At 39.7% G+C, this 18,962-nt stretch overlaps 1 long non-coding RNA gene across 1 annotated transcript; it reads left to right on the forward strand.

Annotated features, from left to right (window-relative positions):
* Positions 1-862: 862 nt before the first annotated feature.
* Positions 863-2,533, forward strand: LOC143304627 (uncharacterized). Its single transcript, XR_013061302.1, has 3 exons — positions 863-948; positions 1,183-1,272; positions 1,373-2,533. It is a non-coding gene; the product is annotated as an uncharacterized LOC143304627 (long non-coding RNA).
* Positions 2,534-18,962: the final 16,429 nt, after the last annotated feature.

Here is an 18,962-nt window from a genome sequence, read left to right on the forward strand (position 1 = left end):
GTTATTTTATAAACCCAAAACCTTATTAAATAACAATCAAAGCCATGTGTCCTGGGTTTTGGTTATGGTGTATGCAAATTCGTCGGGCGGTAAGTTTGCCAAGCTTAAGGCGTTCTCTATTAGTTTCTTCTGTGTGGTGTATCTTTGCGTCAGTGTATCATGGTATAATGTTTTCATTTCTCGAGTTTATCAGAAATAGGAATAACCTTTTATAGAAAAAGAAAATTTTGTATTTATATATATTATATTTTTTCTTTCCTTTTTTTCTTCTTTTTTTTTCTTCTTCCCCTTTTTCTTTTTTTTTGTTTTTTTTTATTGTTAAAACCTTTGTTTTATTTTAGGTTTTACGTACTTGTTATCAGTGAAAATAAATATTATGAATACTACTTGGATTGGAATTATATACATATATGCGTACAAAATCCATTTCTACATGTTAGATATAATAATATAACAATACTACGTAGATTAATACATAATAAAATATCCTTTTACTTCGGTTATATTTATTACTAACTCTCAATTAATCTATCTTAATTATTTTCTAACCACTTTCTATATTTATCAGCTATTTTATTTCTTCTTGTTAATCTGCGAAATCCATGCATGTACACTTCCTTGTATGGTGATTGATTGTTCACGAGGTAAGTTGCACTTTCACTGTTTTCGTTATTCGTTGAACTAACACGTTTTACATTCAAACAGTAATTGGAACACTCGTAATAAACTTCTTTTCTTTTTCCAAGTTTCCGCTATCTGTGTCATTCGACAAACAGTGCCACGCCTCCACAGCACCGTTATAACATTTAGCGATGCTGCTCTTTGCATTAAGGCAATTGAAGTTAATTCGTTCGTTTATTTTCAGCTGGTACATGGTGTTCCGCAAGCAGGGAGCCATAACCTATTTTGCATGTAGACCTTCTTGTATGATGATTACTTGTTTACAAGGTAACTTTCACTTCCCCTCTTTTAATTATTTATTGAATCGACATGTTGTATATTCAAACAATAATTGGAGTACACATAATAATTTTCCCTTTTTCTTTTTAGGTTTTCGCTATCTGTATTATTCGACGAACAGTGTTACACCTCCTTTTGATTTATCCATAATATAGTTATAACATTTAGTAACCTTGTATTTTGCACCGAGACAATTGAAACTAATTTATTCACTTATTTTAGGTAGCTGTCATACATTGTGTTCCACGAACAACGATCCATAACCTATACTTGCACGTACACTTTCTTGTATGTTGATCACTTGTTCACAAGGTAACTTTCACTTTCACTAGTTAATTGTTCATTGAGTTAACACGTTTTATATTTAAGCAATAATTGAAACACGTATAATAATTTTCCTTTTTCCTTTTAGGTGTTCGATATCTGTATTATTCGACGAACAGCACTATAACATATACTACCGCACTACGTTGCCCACTGAAATCGCTTTATTCATTGCTTATTTCGATTATGCGCTAGTTTTAACTTGTTTAAATGCACCGTTCGCCGAATCCCTTTTACTTCGATCTTGACGTTTTGGTTCTGCAAGATTTCTAGCACTTTGTATGGTCCAGTATATTGATCGGAGAATTTTCCTTTACTGGGTTCTTTTAGTAAATATATCGAATCTCCTATTTTAAAATCTTGGGGGTTGATTCGTCGGTCGCAATATTCTTTTGATCTTAGTTTGGATTTTATCAAATTTTCTCTTGCCATTCGTTGTACGGTGTTAATTTTATCGAACAGATCTTCGAGATATTCTGCGTAAGTTGGTTCCATGTTCTCTTCGATTATTACTTCACCAGTAGGTTCTCTGGCTAGATGTCCAAAAACTAATTCGTGCGGGGAGAATTTCGTTCCTTCGTGTACAGAGGTATTATAGGAAAACATAGCTAATTCTACCCATTCGTCCCAATTTTTGGAATTTTCAATGTATAATTTGAGATATTCTATCAGCACGTGGTGAGATCTTTCGATTGAACCGTTACTTTGTGGATGATATGCCGTCGTGGTATATTGTTTGATGCGGAATCTCTTTGCTACTTTCTTCATTAATGAGGATGTAAAGTTCGTTCCTTGATCAGTGAGAATAGCTCTCGGTGACCCGAAACGACAAATAAATCGCTTTACAAAAACGTCCGCTATCTCGGCTGAAGAGATTCCTCCTAGTGGAATCCCAATTGAGTATTTTGTTAATAAGTCTTGGATAGTTAATATATATTCGTTTCCCTTTTGGGTTTTTGGTAATGGACCTATAATATCCATACTAACCTTATCGAACGCTTTACCTGGTGTGTCTGTAAGTACCATTGGTTGCTTTGCTTTTATTCTTGTGAGTTTCTTCAATTGACATTCCTTAAATGTTCTTACGTAATCTTGAATTTCCTTTTTCATATTTTCCCAATAGTAATGTTGTCGTATTCTTTGATAAGTTTTTGTTATTCCTTTGTGTCCTGCTACGCTTGATTCATGTTTTTCTCGTATTATGTTGTTCCGCGCTTCCACAGATGGGGTAATTACTTCCCCAGTGCAAATGGTGATGGTTAAGGTTTTTTCCATAAATATTTCCTTTAATTTTCTGATTGTATATCGCCAGGGTATTTCCTCCAAGTTTCCTTTGCTAATGCTGAACGAAGTTAACTGTTTTTCATTTACTGCGTCTAATAGAGATCTTAGCGAGTTTAATAAATTTTTTGGTGTTATTGGAATATTTCTATTTTCCTTTATCGGTAGGAATACAATGTATTTTCCAGAATCGTAATTCAATCTTGCTTTTTCTAACATTAAATCTTCATAACGAGGTAATTTTCCCGTTTCCTTCATTTCTAAGGCTCCTTTATCTATCAGATTGCCATGTATATCTATAAATACTACTTTATGGTCATTTACTCTCGCAATTGAGTCTCGGGTTTCTGAAATTCTTAGTTCCGCAATTATCGTAGGTCTCGTGTCCTTTTCTCGTTGTTGAATTAGTTCTGGAATTACAGTGGAGGTCTCTTTTTCGCTTGTTGTATCCGTGCCTTCTTTTTCTCGATTGGTTATTTCTCTATCTGTACTTACATCGATTTCTGCTAATGCTTGGTCTAAATATTTTATGGGGGTTTCTTCTATTGTAAAATGTTTTCGGTTAAAACCCTTTCCTTGATTTTTAGAATCACTGGATTGAGGCAAGACGTGTGGTTTAGCTTCGGATATGGGAGAGTCTTCGATTGACGTATCTATTCCGAATCTTTTTGAGACAGGATAGCGAATCGGTGAGACTTCCTCTCTCTTTCTGATTGGTAAACAAACTTCCGGAGGGTTCCTAGATAATGCGTCTGCGTTTGCGTTCGCCCTGCCTTCTTTGTATATAATATCAAATTCGAAGTCCGATAACTTTAATTTCCATTTACAAATTCTTGAAGTAGGATCTTTGATAGAATGCATCCACACTAAAGGTTTATGATCGGTTACGATGGTAAACTTTCTTCCGTAAAGATACGGTCGGAAGTGCATTGCGCTGTAAACAATTGCCAGACACTCCTTTTCTATGGTAGAGTAGTTTTGTTCGGCGGGATTTAATAGCCTTGAGGCATACGCAATCGGCAAATCCTTTCCGATTGGCCCTTGACTCAGTAAACCGCTTATTGCATATCCTGATGCGTCTGTAGTAAGGTTAAAGGGTTTAGAAAAGTCTGGATATTGCAGGATGGGTTTCGTCACTAACGCTGTCTTTAAATTATTGAATGCGTTTTCTTGATTTTCTGTCCATTTAAAGGGAGTGTCTTTCTTTAATAGTTGTGTCAATGGTTTCGCGACCTTGGGGAAATCGGGGTATAAATCTTCTGTAATATCCTGCTAGTCCCAGAAATTGTTTGATATTTTTCGCCCTCTTTGGTCGTGGAAATTTTGATACGGCTTCGACTTTCTTTGGGTCGGGTTTCACGCCATCCTCACTAATTACATGTCCTAAGTAATTCACCTCGTGTCGTAAAAATTCGCACTTATCAGGTTGTAATCGTAATTTAGCTTTCCTCAGTCTTTCCATTAATTTATTAAATTTAATTTCGTGTTCTTGGAGAGACGCGGAATAAATCACTATGTCATCCAGATAGACGAATAGTTCTATTCCTTGCAGACCAGATAATATTGAATTCATCAAACGTTGAAATGTTGCTGGGGCATCTTTTAATCCAAAGGGCATTCTTTTGAATTGAAAATGCCCGTATGGTGTCGAAAATGCAGTTTTGTGGGCATCTTCCTGTGACATACGGATCTGGTGAAAGCCCGATGCCAAGTCAAACGTGGAAAAATATTTTGCACTTCCTAATTGATCCAATATTTCTGTAATGTTGGGTAGTGGGAAGGCATCGCCAATCGTTTTATCGTTCAATTTTCTATAATCGATGACTAATCTCCAGCGCTTATTTCCTTGCGAATCGGGTTTTTGGGCACAATCCATAACGGGGAGTTATATGGAGATATTGATGGTTCCACTACGTCCGTATCTAGTAGTTCTTGGACCTGTCGATTTATTTCTTCTCGATGTATTGGTGGATATCGATACTGTTTAGTATTGATGGGTATATTATCCGTTGTAATTATCCTATGTTCCAGAACTTCGGTTGCTTCCAATGTATCTCCTGGAATATGAAACCTATCTTGATTATTACGAATCAATTTTTTAGCATTTTCCTTTTCTTCTTCGTTCAAATGTTCGAGTCGTAGTAACTCATTTATTTTATCGTATCTACTTTCCTCCTAGGGTCCTAGGCTGTCCTAGGAAGCGGGTGGCGGGGGGGGGGGGATTTTCAAATTCTTTAATTACCATCGTTGGTGTTGTAAATACGTAATCTCTCGAAGTAGTATTTATTACTCTTATGTAACCTTTTCCTTTATGATTCCTCACAACTGCATTACCAAAATAGATTCCCTTGTTCGGCTCGATTCTTGGAATAAATCCCTCTTTTATCTCTGGATTAGCGATATTAATCGAACACGTTATTGAACTTCGCTTCAGTATAATTATTTTTTCTTTAGTATCGAAGGGAATATAAATATTTCCCCACTTGATATGTTTTTCCTCATAATCTAAACGAGCTTTACAACCTGCAAAAAATTCGGATCCTAGGATTCCGTCTTGATCGATTAGCAATGAATCATCGACTACATGAAAAACAACCGGATGGCCCGCAACCTGTATTACCGTCTGCCCTAAGAAGACCAGGCTCGTTGCCGTAATTCCTCGCACTTCGATTGATTCCTTTTCGTCGATGATGGCTGAATCGAGTATAGCAGGTTTCTTGATAATGTTGATTTCCGATCCAGAGTCTAATAATAAACTCGTCTTAGTCTTTAGATCTGGGGAAACTATTCGTGCAGTTGGGGTCGTTGGGGAATCGTTAAATTTTATTGAAATAATTCGGGGAGGTCGCCTTCCGAATCTGAATTCAACTCCTGATGATTTTCCTTCGCCGGTTGCTTGTGCTTCACTCTTTTCCTTTTGCCTTGAGATTCTGGATTCTCTGTCTGTGACCTCGTTTGGTTGTGGGATGACTCCCCCACAATATTTAGTGGTTGTTCGTTCGATCTTATGGTCGGCATTGCGTTCGCTCTGTCTCTCGTTATGGGTGGTGGAGTCGATCTCGCGGGGGTGGCTGTCCTTGTTGTGTTTGTTGCCGTCGGCGCCGGTCGCCTGGTTGCCGCCTGTACTCTTGGGCGATTCGGCGTATCGTTCCTTCGTGGCTCGCCCCATTCTCCCGAAGGACGTGTTTGGTTTCCTGATGGTCTCGAAGCATAGGGTACGATTAATCCGGCATCTACTCGGGCTTTAAATTTGTAACAGTCTTTCACTAGATGCCCGGGTTTTTTTGCAATAGTTACACGTGATATTTTGTCTTGTAGAATTCAAAAAATTCTGCGATGGAGGTAGCGATCTTCGATCTTGGTGGTTGTTCCTGATATTGTTGTTAGTGTTCGAAGGATGTGCGTTGTCGCGTCTGTAATAGTTCGAGGGTGTCGGTCGTTGGGGTCGCGTTCTATCGGTTATTTGTTTCAATTCGTGTGTTGCTTTGACGGCTTGACGATACGCATCTTCTAAAGTATGGTACCCTGCTATTTTTACTCGCACATATACCTCGTTCGGAAGTCCTTTAACGAAAGCTTCTTTCGTTTCCCAATCTATAGTATCTTGGATATCGGGGGATATGATGCCGTAGTCGCCTCTTTCTCCGTCCATTATTGCCAATCTAAGATTTCTAACGCGATCCATATAATGTAATATGTCTTCCCCGGGTCGTTGAAATATCGTTCCTAATTCCCCTTTATATTCGTTAAGAGATTTCTTTGGGCCGAATAGATCCTTTAATTTGTTTCCGAAATCGTTTAGACTCATTAATTCTGTGTCTTCGATGTCGAGGAGCGCGTGTCCACGGAGCTTATTTACTAACAATTTTACCAATTGAGGTTCTTGATATCTGGGAACCATATTTCGCGCGCGCTCACAAGCTCTTAAAAAGTGGAATACCGATGGTCGATATCCGTCAAACACTGGCACCGATTCGATCGCATCTTTTAGCTTAATTGGCTGGGTATGTCCACTCGGCTGGACCGTCTCTTGTTGCGTTGTCGGCGGCGATACGGGTGTTTTAGGTTCTTGTTTTAAGTTCGAATAAGCCGCTTTGTAATTCGGCGAGTTTTGCACTCATATCGCGAAAGTTCGCATCCCATGCTTTAAGCTTTTCCGACAATGTCAAAACCATTTCTTCGTCCAACGATTCCACTACGCCATTGTTTCTTAAATATTTGTTAAATATATATATTAATCAAGATAGACTAACTAAATATTAACGACAAGACATGACTGAACTCGGTGCAAAGGAATGAAGTTATGCTACACGAAATAACTGGTAACACAATGCACAAAACATTAACTAAATTAAACGAGACTTACATAAATGCAAGTCACGTATAATCGAAACAATGACTATTGAAATTCGGTAACAATACAATCCATGCTATCGCATTAAAGTAGCACACGGTATTGACACACACAATATCACGAAACACAAAACAATATTACAAAACACTACTAAATAAAATTATAGTGATTAACAATTAATTAGTTATTTCAACAACACGTTACTGTTGACATTAAACCAACGCCATACCAAAGAGACACGCGAGCGACCATGTTGAAAAATTCGTCGCGCGCACATACAAATAACAGCCAATGCAATACAATACAGCATCATAATAGCAATGTTAGGTACTAAAAAAAAAAAAAAAAAAAAAACAAGAAAAAGGGGCAGAGAGTTAAGGAAAATATATATAATAAATAACAACTAACATAATTATAACATATTATATATATTATATTATATACAGGGATACAGTATTCGTACAAAGGAACAGATCCAAACGAAAATTATATATATAAAAAAAAATAAATAATATATATATGTAATATTGTGATATAGTATATTTACAAGGAATGGATGATACAGATGTTAATCGGACAGAAAAAGACGATTGTTGTTCAACCTGAACTATTCACACCAAACGTACAGAAGATCACGTGGCCAAGATCACGTAGGTCTCCTCTTTCCAAAACTACGCGACCAAAAACAAACGCCTCGGCTCTCGCGACATTCCACGCGGTTCACCCGCCAACTCCCAGGCCTCTCACTCACGATACTACACTCGGCCATCCTGCAATAACATCTGCCCTCAGATGTTGCCTTCTATCTCGCTGTCATCAGATGCGTCACTTTCGGCGTTTATGACCCAAGGTTTCAGAAAATCAGCAGTAGTTGATGACCGTTTTGGCCCCTCATGCTCTCCTACCTTCTCCGCAATGTAGCGATCATTCCGCATTGCTCGCACAATCCGGTACGGACCCAAAAATCTTCCTCCCAGTTTTAATCCTGGGCCAAACTGCGTTCTCTTTATGGCCACCAACTCTCCACTTAGGTACTGTTTCGCACCTTTTCTTCTTTTGTTGTAGTGCCTCCGATTTTCCTCTTGAGTAGCAGCAATTTTCTTTTTCGCGTCCTCACGCAGTTCACGACGTTGCTCTTCGAATTCCACCACCCATTCTTCTTCAACCAATTTTCGGATCTGTGGGTCTTCTTTAGTTTGCATCTCGACCCCGACAAGTAGCTGGAAAGGAGTTTTTCCCGTGCTCCTGTTTAATGTAAAATTCAGGTATTTCTGTACTTGGTCGACATGTTTATACCAATCATCGGGTTTAGGGGCAGTCAGTTTAGTTAGTAAAGGTATGAGTGTCCTGTTTACCCTCTCTACCTGCCCGTTCCCCCTCGGCGCCCCCGTCGTGACTAATAAATGCTTTATATTTTCTTCTTCGCAATACTCTTGGAACGCGTTGGATGTGAACGCTGTTCCCCGATCAGAGATAATTCGTCGTGGGTTCCCAAAAACAGCCGCTTGCTTCTTCAGTCGATCGATAACATCCGCGGTATCAGTAGATCTAGTAGGATAAAGCCACGTAAACTTCGTGAACGCATCCACTACTACAAAGATGTGTGCGTATCTTTTCTTTGTAGCTGTCATAGGGCCCACATGGTCAATATGGTAAGTGTCTAACGGTGTGTCACCTTTGTCTAACGGATTTAGATATCCCTCTTGCTTGCCCAATTTTCGTTCGGCTAGGATACAATCGAGACAGTTAGATACCACATGCTCGACCTTTTCACGTAGCCCCTTAAACCAAAAGTCCTTCTTGACTATAGCTTCTGTTTTGGTGACCCCAAAATGCCCACGCTCGTGCGCCTGCCTGACTACCTGAACCTGCATAGCCTTCGGTACTACTATTAACACATCATCCTTACACTCTTTATACAAAATATTGTTCCGTATTACATACCCATCGACCTGATTGCACGTTGCGGCGTCTAAAATCCTACGGACTTCAACGTCCTTGTTCTGTGCACTTCTCAACCGTGCAATCAGCCCGTCTTCACTTTCCGTTACATACATAGTGCTCGGCAGGGGGTTTCTACTCAGAGCATCCACATGCTGCATGCTTTTACCTGGCCTATGACACACCTGATACTTAAACTCGTCTAGTAACAAGGCCCATCTGGCTACACGCACACACAAATCTTTCTTTTTCATTGTCATAGCAAACGCTTGGCAATCCGTGACGATAGTAAACGGCATACCTAACAGATATATTCTAAACTTGTTCAACGCTTTTACAATTGCTATTACTTCCAGTTCGTAACTGGTGTACTTTGCCTCGGCGGGAGTTGTTTTTCCGCTGGCAAAGTAGACCGGATGGAATTTTCCATCGTCCAGATCTAGTTGCATTAAAATTGCTCCGTAACCCTCTGCGGACGCGTCTGTATGCAACTCAGTCTCCGCGCCCATTCTATACAACTTTAACACTGGTTCGTTGACAAGCGCTGTTTTCAAGATTTCAAAGGCCTGTACTTCTCGATCGCCGAACTGAAATTTTACCTCCTTTTTCAACAAATCCGTCAAAGGCTTAGCAATCTTCGCGTATCCCCTAATAAATTTTCGAAAGTACCCTGTAAGTCCCAAAAAACTCTGAACCTTTTTAACAGATGTTGGCTTGGGAAAGTTTGCTACAGCCCTAGTTTTATGTGTAGACGGCCTTATGGTATTTTTTGAGACTATATACCCCAAATATTCAATTTCCTGCTGCAGAAAACGACATTTTCCCCAGTTTATAATTAGCCCATACTGCTCAGCTAACTCTATGACCATTTGCAAACGTTCCCACGCCTCCTCTAAATTCTTTGCAAGAATAATAATGTCATCCATATACACGATAACAATACCTTTACCTACTAGTTCCTTAAAGATCATCGAAATATACTTCTGGAACACAATGGGTGAAATCTTTAAACCAAACGGCAACTTCAAAAATTCATATTGCCCCGATGGCGTAACGAAAGATGTATATTTTCGGCTGTCTTTGTCTAAACACACGTGAAAAAAACCATTCTTTAAATCCAACGTTGTGAAAAACTGAGTACCTTGCAATGCATCTAAAATATCATCAATTAAAGGCAATGGGAAATGTGGACACTCAATAAGTTCATTAAGCTCGCGAAAAGCAACACAGACTCTGATAGAACCATCTTTCTTTCTAACTACAACTATGGGACTTGCATATTCTGAGTTTGACGGTTTTATTATGCCTTCATTTGTCCATAATTCCATCAACTCGTCCACCTCTTTTTTCTCCGAAGGCGCCAATCTTCGCGGCCTTCGAACCACAGGTTTGTCACTCTTTAAAACGATTTTTGCCGTTATCCCAACGTCCCGCTTTTTCTCCGGCCTATACCCCCTAACGATATCGCGAATCGCTTCACGATAATGCGGTTCCCGTACGTGTGTTAGGTCTGTTTCGTCGGTCTGTTCTACCACGTTAACTCTAAACACATCCGGCACGTCTTTGGTCGTCTGTTCGTCAAGCCGCAAGAAAGTCACTTCGCCTCGTTTAACCCGTAACTCTACCTGATCCAGAAAATCAGTGCCTAACAACAGGCCGTGCTTCGTCAATATTTTGTTTGAAACAACGTGCAAAGTGATTGGCAGTTTACACCCATCAACCGTCATTACCTTGGTGAATTCACCCCAGGTCTCATTGCCAGCGGAACCAACACCGTTGAACTTAAGCGTGCATTTACCTAGCGGTGGTGACCCTAACCTCGCATACTCGCCTGATCGAATGAACGTGAGATCACTACCCGTATCCACTAGTGCCACAAACCTACAATCATCTATCGCCACTTCCTTCACATACTTCCCCTTTTCGGACCTTGACACTACGCAAGTCTCTTTCGGTCGTGCCGTACACCTCGCTGCAATATGTCCAAATCCGCTGCACTCGGAACACCTAACACCTTCTCCCCTCTCCGGACACTTAACACTTAGATGATCCTCACTACCGCAAATGAAGCATCTTCTTTTCTTCATTGCATCTACAGATTGACTGGGCTTCCCGTTCTTCTGGGTTTTAGCCGGCTTCACAATCGACTTTACTCTGCGACTCTTCTGCTCTCCGTACATCACTAACCTCTTCCTCAACTCTTTGATTGACGTAGCGCCGTACAATATAGCCTTATTGTTCTCGTCGTCTATTATTCCATCCACTATGTATTCCACCTTTGCTTCCTCCTCTATGTCCACATGGTTGGCTATTTCGAGCATGCGGTACATGTAAGCCAAACATGCTTCATCACTCTCCTTTTTTGTTTCTTCAAGTTTCTGATGTACTTGCCTACTGTTGACTTTCCTCGAAAATTCTTTCACTAGCCCCCTCTTCAACTCATGCCAAGTCCTGGCATGACACTCGAAGCTCGCAAATATTTTCGCTGATCCCTTCAGCAGCTTCCTCGCGTAGACTGCCTTCTGCCCATCCGACCACATGCACGTATCAGCGACTTCCTCGAACGACTCGAACCATCGTTCGACATTTTCACCTTTGTTGCCACTAAACGAGTCTAATGCATCTTCGACGTCTCTAAAACTCAGTGTCGAACCAACACATGCCCTTCGACAATATTCATCACGGTCCTGATACATCCTTCGCGTACCTCTCTTGTATCCTCTTGCGTTTTTTTTTGTCATCTTCATACTCACTTTCGTCGTCGCTTTCTTCTTCCGACGATATGTCATTACCATCCATGGCCGCTTGTAGCCGTGCGCGTAATTCTACTTTTCTTCCCGTCGTTTTTAAACCCAAACTAGCGAGGCACTCCTTCAACTCCTTCGTATTCATTTTCTCAAAATTTTCATCTTCGTTACAATCACGCTCAGCTCTCTGTACATTTCCTAAATCTCGTTGACCGGTTAGCTCTTCACCGCCCGTCGATCCCTTAGGATACGATTGTCCAGCCCTACACGCCCGATTCAGCCTTGCAATCAGCACTGACCTCGCACCAGATATAGGGAGGTTCATTCGCGCGAGCTTACTCCTCAGCTACTCCAGCGTCGAACCCTTTTCACCCGACAATCGTTCGTCCCCAACGTTTGCCATTTTTCACACTACACAAACTTAAACAGTCAACGATATCGTCTTTTATCGCACCGCGTACCGGTAAATTCACAACTAGCTCGAATAGCTCTGTTAAACCGTTTCGTTTTCTGTCTTGTCCTATCCCGGACGAGCCCCCAAAAATGTAATATCGTGATATAATATATTTACAAGGAATGGATGATACAGATGTTAATCGGACAGAAAAAGACGATTGTTGTTCAACCCGAACTATTCACACCAATCGTACAGAAAACAGCACAACTAAATAATTAGATAACGACTCGACTTTCACAAAATGCAATCAACACTCTCTCGGCAACGCCACTCGCAAACTCTGTTTGTTGATTCCTTTTTTCCCGTCCCTTGGCAACCGCTCGTGGCCAAGATCACGTAGGTCTCCTCTTTCCAAAACTACGCGATCAAAAACAAACGCCTCGGCTCTCGCGACATTCCACGCGGTTCACCCGCCAACTCCCAGGCCTCTCACTCACGATACTACATATATACATTAACTATTTTTATATGTGTGTACAGAACTGATGGCGAACTCATCAACCATTTTCTGAACGACGGATGGAAGAACATGAATAGCAATCCACACAGTGGAACTGTAAAGTATTTGTACGCCACTCACGAAACCAAATACTGATGCTATCCACCTGTAAACAAACAACATTTATAACTATGCATATAATTTTCACTTATGTTCACCACTATATATATATACACGCATGTTGTAAAGTAGGCGATATTTATAACATTCACTTCCATTGATAATGCAAGTGACTCATAAAAATAAGTCGTCATATTTACCATTGCACGCACATATATATATATATATATATATATATATACTCGAAAACAAGGTACATTTGTGATATTTATTCCTATTGATGATATATACTTATATATTTATAACAATAAAACAAATCTCATTTATACTACTTACCAATACGTACGCATATATGTATATAATTACAATCCAAGTAGTATTCATAATATTTATTTTCACTGATAACAAGTACGTAAAACCTAAAAGGTTTTAACAATAAAAAAAAACAAAAAAAAGAAAAAGGGGAAGAAGAAAAAAAAAGAAGAAAAAAAAGGAAAGAAAAAAATATAATATATATAAATATAAAATTTTCTTTTTCTATAAAAGGTTATTCCTATTTCTGATAAACTCGAGAAATGAAAACATTATACCATGATACACTGACGCAAAGATACACCACACAGAAGAAACTAATAGAGAACGCTTTAAGCTTGGCAAACTTACCGCCCGACGAATTTGCATACACCATAACCAAAACCCAGGACACATGGCTTTGATCGCAGGAGAAGCGGTCCATATAGTCAAATGCATTCCGGTACAAGTAAAGGTACGACATACAACAAAATGCTACTCGGAACTACCCGTTTGGCAAAGGAATCGCACCACAGGAACTCCGCCCGGACGTGCGCCAAACGTGGCGATATTCAGCACCATCGTCGTTGGCCACGAGCGGAATGTATACCCAAAAGACCTCGATGCACTACGGGACCACGTCATGTTCCCGGCAGAAAATCTGCAGTCTTGAACGCATTGGCCAGAGGAGCAACAGGAAAAACAATCGTCCCTGGAACAGTATACATCCTGGGAATGATGGACAAAACACATTAACGACAATAGCGAAAAATACCGTATCAAGCTTATGGACTGGTTTTATGGAATTTGGAACTGTCAGTGCAGCAATATTTGGAATACTCGCAATATTTAAACTAATCAAAACAATAATAGATATAGCCGCACACGGATACCAGTTACGTGAAGCTTACGAATGTGGAATCGCCCTATTAGGAGCAATATGCGGCTCAGTCACCCACCCGCTACTATACCTCAAAAGAAGACGAAATATCGATGATCAAACAGCACAACCTCAAGGGATATCGATAACACCGGTAGTTACTCAACTACCAACGACATCTACGTCCGCCTTGAGCGAACTCAGAGATACCATCAGTCAAATTTCCTTTGGAAATTTGAACTCCAAGGGCGGGGGTGTCACGTCCGCGCTCCGCACGCGCCGTAACAAGAACAAGAGAACCATTCTATACAAAACACGCGAATAAGGATTTGAATGCACAAACGAACACACGGCACTACGAAACGAAAGGAAGGATTAACAAAACGAGGGCGATTAACGGATCCAACCAATAAACAAAATACATATACACACAATTCTAAATAAACCAGGAAATAAGAATAACTACAAAAGGGGAAAATAATTGAAACGCCAGGAATATATATATATATATATATATATATAAATATATTTCAATCAATCAATTTGGAGAGTTACATATAAGTATAAACATATATGCCGAACATGTAATAACCTAGTAAATATTAGAGACAGTGCTTCCAATACTATGCAATAAATACAATATTATCAATTTATGAAATATAAGTATACATGAAGTCAAAAACTAATAGTTTAACGAATACATAAAACATACAATATTGTATTATTAAAGAAATGAAGGTTACATTGTCAGAAATATATATATAGGTGCGGATTCTATCAAACCGATAATCTAAGATACATACTTTAAACTAGCCTACATTCCGGTAAAGAATTATAAAATAAGAACTATATTACGGAACATGCATGTCTATATATAAATATATAAATTATATTCTAAACTAAACTACTATTAATGTATGCGCATTCTACATTATTGATTCAAATCGATAATCTAAGATACATACTTAAAACTAGCCTACATTCCGGTAAAGGATAAATAAATAATTGACATTTCATATCGTATGAATACTACACTGCCAGGAGAAATATGCATATGAATACGTATATATATATATATATATATATGTACGTGTGCGCGTATGTTTTATATTATCGAATACTCTATAAAATAAACTACTCAAAACAATAAATAACGCAATCGAAGAATTACAAAACATTAGCCATATTAAAATGACACACAACATAAATATATATATATATATATATATATATATATATATATATATATATATATATATATATATTTATACGTATATTCACACGAACAATACTTTTGTCACTTTAAAACAATATTAATAAATAAATGTTCTAATTGCGGTAGAATAAGGAAAAACGAGCGGCAGACGGAAAATTACTTCGATATCAAGCAAAACTAAAGACCCGTCACTATAATTTTACTGATGACATTTATGAGCAGCCATGTTAGATTTACACGCGTATGGCGACTGGAATATTAGGGATTAATGGAAGTCTGTCGCGAGAAATAAATCATGAAAACACATTGTTAACACTTTTCTTTAATAAAATCTGTGCGCAACTACAAATGTAAAAAATATATATATGTCGGAGATGAAAGAACACCGGAGTCTGTAATTGAACAATTGTAGTTATTCAATCCGATTGTAATTGTTCGAGAGTTGTGATAATGAGCTTGGGCTCGAGGCGACAGTCAGTCGCCGAACGTAGCCGCCGTTACGGGATGAACGCTTTGTTTAACAAAGGTATGGAGTAATTCTATAGCTCTCCTTAAAAGAAATATTCGTGGCGACACGCGACAGTAAACATTCCAACGGTTTCTGTCCCGTGGCTCGCCACACGCAGACCCTATTCTTCGAGTAAGATGATTCACGCCCCTAACCCTAATTCTAATGTAAACCCGACATATATATATATATATATATATATATATATATATATATATATATATATATATATATATATATATATATATATATATATATATATATATATAATTAATTAAAAAGGGGGAAATATAAAATTAAAAATACATATATTTAACAAACATAAAATAGATATCACATTTAAAAAAAATATATATATATCATACATAAAAGCAAAAGACATTTAAAAGGAAAAAAATAATAATAATAAGGAACCTCTGATGGAAATGCCTCCGCAAACATTGTTCGAACGTGGATCACTGAAACCTAGGGAAACAACAAGAAAGGGAAAAACATCAAAATCGCAAAAACAATCATAAGCGTACCCCCAGCGGACCACCACCCCGTGGGGGATGGCATAAATAAGCAAAGCAACGTAGAGCAGGGCTCATTATTATTCCGGTGAACATTCTTATTACGTCCATTGCTCATTATTATTCTGGTGAACATTCTTATTACGTTCATTGCTCATTATTATTCCGGTGAACATTCTTATTACGTTCATTATTCTTCGTTCATTATTCTTCGCTCATTATTATAGTGATCATTGTTATTACCGTTCATTATTCTTTGTTCATTATTATTGCGATCTTCGTTATTACGGTTCATAATTATTTTGTTCACTCTTTGTGTTCATTGTTACTACGTTCGTTATTGCGCTTATCTTTAGAAATTTTGTATAGTATTTTGCGCTTCGGTGTCTTTAGTTTTTCGGTCAAGAAAAGAGAGCCGCGACTAAGTAAAAAGAAAATTTTATCTTTGAACGCGCATTGTAATTGCGGTATTAATCCAGTTAGGATTAAACGCAGGTTTAAGAATCGAAGACCACATGATGGCGCGTTTCATCTTAGCCGGCCTCGTGGCGGACCCAAACTACACGACATATCTTAGGACGGTAAGACTCGATAAGAATCTAACCTCGAGGGTCGTGAAATCCGATCTCCTACTTGAGGAAAGGAGAATGGAAGCGGCCATGGGTCCCTCCGAGAAGAACAGTGCAATGGCGGCTTGCAAACAATCGAAGACCAAGCCCCAACAAAATCAAGATGGCGCTAAGAAAAAGCACAAAAACCCAAAGGATAAAAAATGCTATAAATGTGGAAAACGAGGCCACATATCGTACAACTGCCATGAGGGAAAAGAAGACGAGGAAGAGAAAGACCCAGAAAACAAAGTGGAGAAAGGATCGGAAGATAAACCGAGATCCAAGGGACTTATCTCCACACTGGCTTTATCATCTATCAACCACGTGGAAAGGGACAGGATCAGCTATCTTGACTCGGGAGCCTCAAACCATATGACCCCGGATAGGTATCGGTTCGTGGACTTCGTGCCTGCGACTGAACAGATCCGGATTGGTAAGGGGTACCTGGAAGTCAAGGGAAAAGGCACGATCGTCGTGAAGATGACCAAAGCCTGTGGCGGGTGGAGTCTATCCTTGTCGAACGCCCTGTGGGTGCCTGAATTAGATGTAAATCTAATCTCGATCAGGCAATTGGCAGTGAAAGGCGTCACCACAGTGTGTACGAAGGATGAGGCCGTCGGCACACATGATGATGGGGATGTGGTATTTAACTCAAAGGTAGGAGACAACGTGTACTACCTAGAGACAATACCACCTGAGAGGCATGTAGCAAACGTTTCCATGGAGAACGATCAAGAAGAACCTGGAAATGATGACGACCACGCCGAGGTTATTGAAGCTAAGGCGTACAAAGGTATCGTGTCATGGCATGAGAGGTTAGGTCATCTACATGGGGACGCGATGAGAAAGATCCCTGTGAGGAACGTGAAGGAGGGCTCTAGGATACATGAGGAACCATGCGGGGTCTGCGTGAAAGGGAAAATGACAAAAGTACCATTTCCGAAGACAGCCCACCACATGTGTCAACGTCCTTTAGAAATAGTTCACAGCGATATTAGTGGCAGAACGCAATGCAAGTCGCTGGGCGGAGGTAATTATTTCGTAACGTTCACAGATGATTTTTCTCGTTTCATGCACGTCAGAATCATCAGTAGGAAGAATGAAGTACTCAAGTGCTTCAAGGAGTACCAGGCGGAGGTGGAGGCTTTACACCAATCCAAGATAAGTGCCCTTCAAACAGATAACGGGGGTGAGTACACAGGAGAAAACTTCGAGAACTACCTGAAGGAGAAAGGCATCTTACACAGGAAAACTGTTCCTAGAAACCCTGAACAAAATGGGGTCTCCGAACGAGCGAACAGAACCCTGGTCGAGATGTCCAGATGTTTACTCATCCAATCTGGACTCCCTGACTATCTGTGGGGGGAAGCTGTGAACACGGCATGCCACATAAGAAACCTATGCCCATCCGCTGCCATCGGAGACAAGATCCCACTGGAATTATGGAAGGGTAAGGGATGTGACCTCCAAGGGGAGATAAACAGACTGAGAGTGTTTGGATGCAGAGTCTGGTATCTAAAGAGTCCAAGCGGAGGAAAATTCGAGAGCAGAGCGGATGAGAGGATATTTGTGGGATATGACAGACAGGTCAAAGGTTATAGAATTTACCTACCGAAGATCCAAAAGGTGATAATATCCTGTCATGTCAGGTTCGAGGAGAACACGTTTCCCTACAAGAGCGCTAAGGCGGAAACGAACCATATAAAGGATAAGTCCTCGGAATGGATATGGGATGTAGAAACCTTTGAAAATAGGGGAGAAGCCGGTCAAACTGACGTCGAGACACAGAGTGACGGAGAAAACGACGAAGGGGAAACCGACTACTTTATGGACAGTTTAACGTGTGAGGACAATCCAGTGAATACTGTGAGTGTACCGTTTGTGCCGAGGAGGTCGGCAAGACTACACAAACCAAGAATATGTGATTGTTGTGCTCACACTGCGACTGTTTGTAAAGCTCAAAACGTGTGTGTACCTGTGAATGTGTATGAAGCCCTGAGGGGGTCAGACGCTCAAAAATGGACTGATGCAATAAGGAAGGAACTAGACAATCTAAAAAGTAAAGATGTGTGGGACATTGTGCAAAGACCCTTAAATAAAAACGTTATAGACTGTAAGTGGGTGCTTGTGATAAAGAGAGACCCTGATAGGTATAAGGCTAGGCTAGTAGCTCGGGGATTCTGGCAGAGGCCTGGAGTAGATTATTCAGAAACCTTTAGTCCAATAGTAAAAGGCAGAACTCTAAGAATTCTGCTTGCTCTATGTGCGGAAAATGAGTGGGTTTACGAACACATCGATGTGGAATGTGCGTATCTCAACAG

Source organism: Bombus vancouverensis, unplaced genomic scaffold, assembly GCF_051014615.1.
Source record: "Bombus vancouverensis nearcticus unplaced genomic scaffold, iyBomVanc1_principal scaffold0043, whole genome shotgun sequence".
NCBI classification, from domain to species: Eukaryota; Metazoa; Arthropoda; class Insecta; order Hymenoptera; family Apidae; genus Bombus; species Bombus vancouverensis.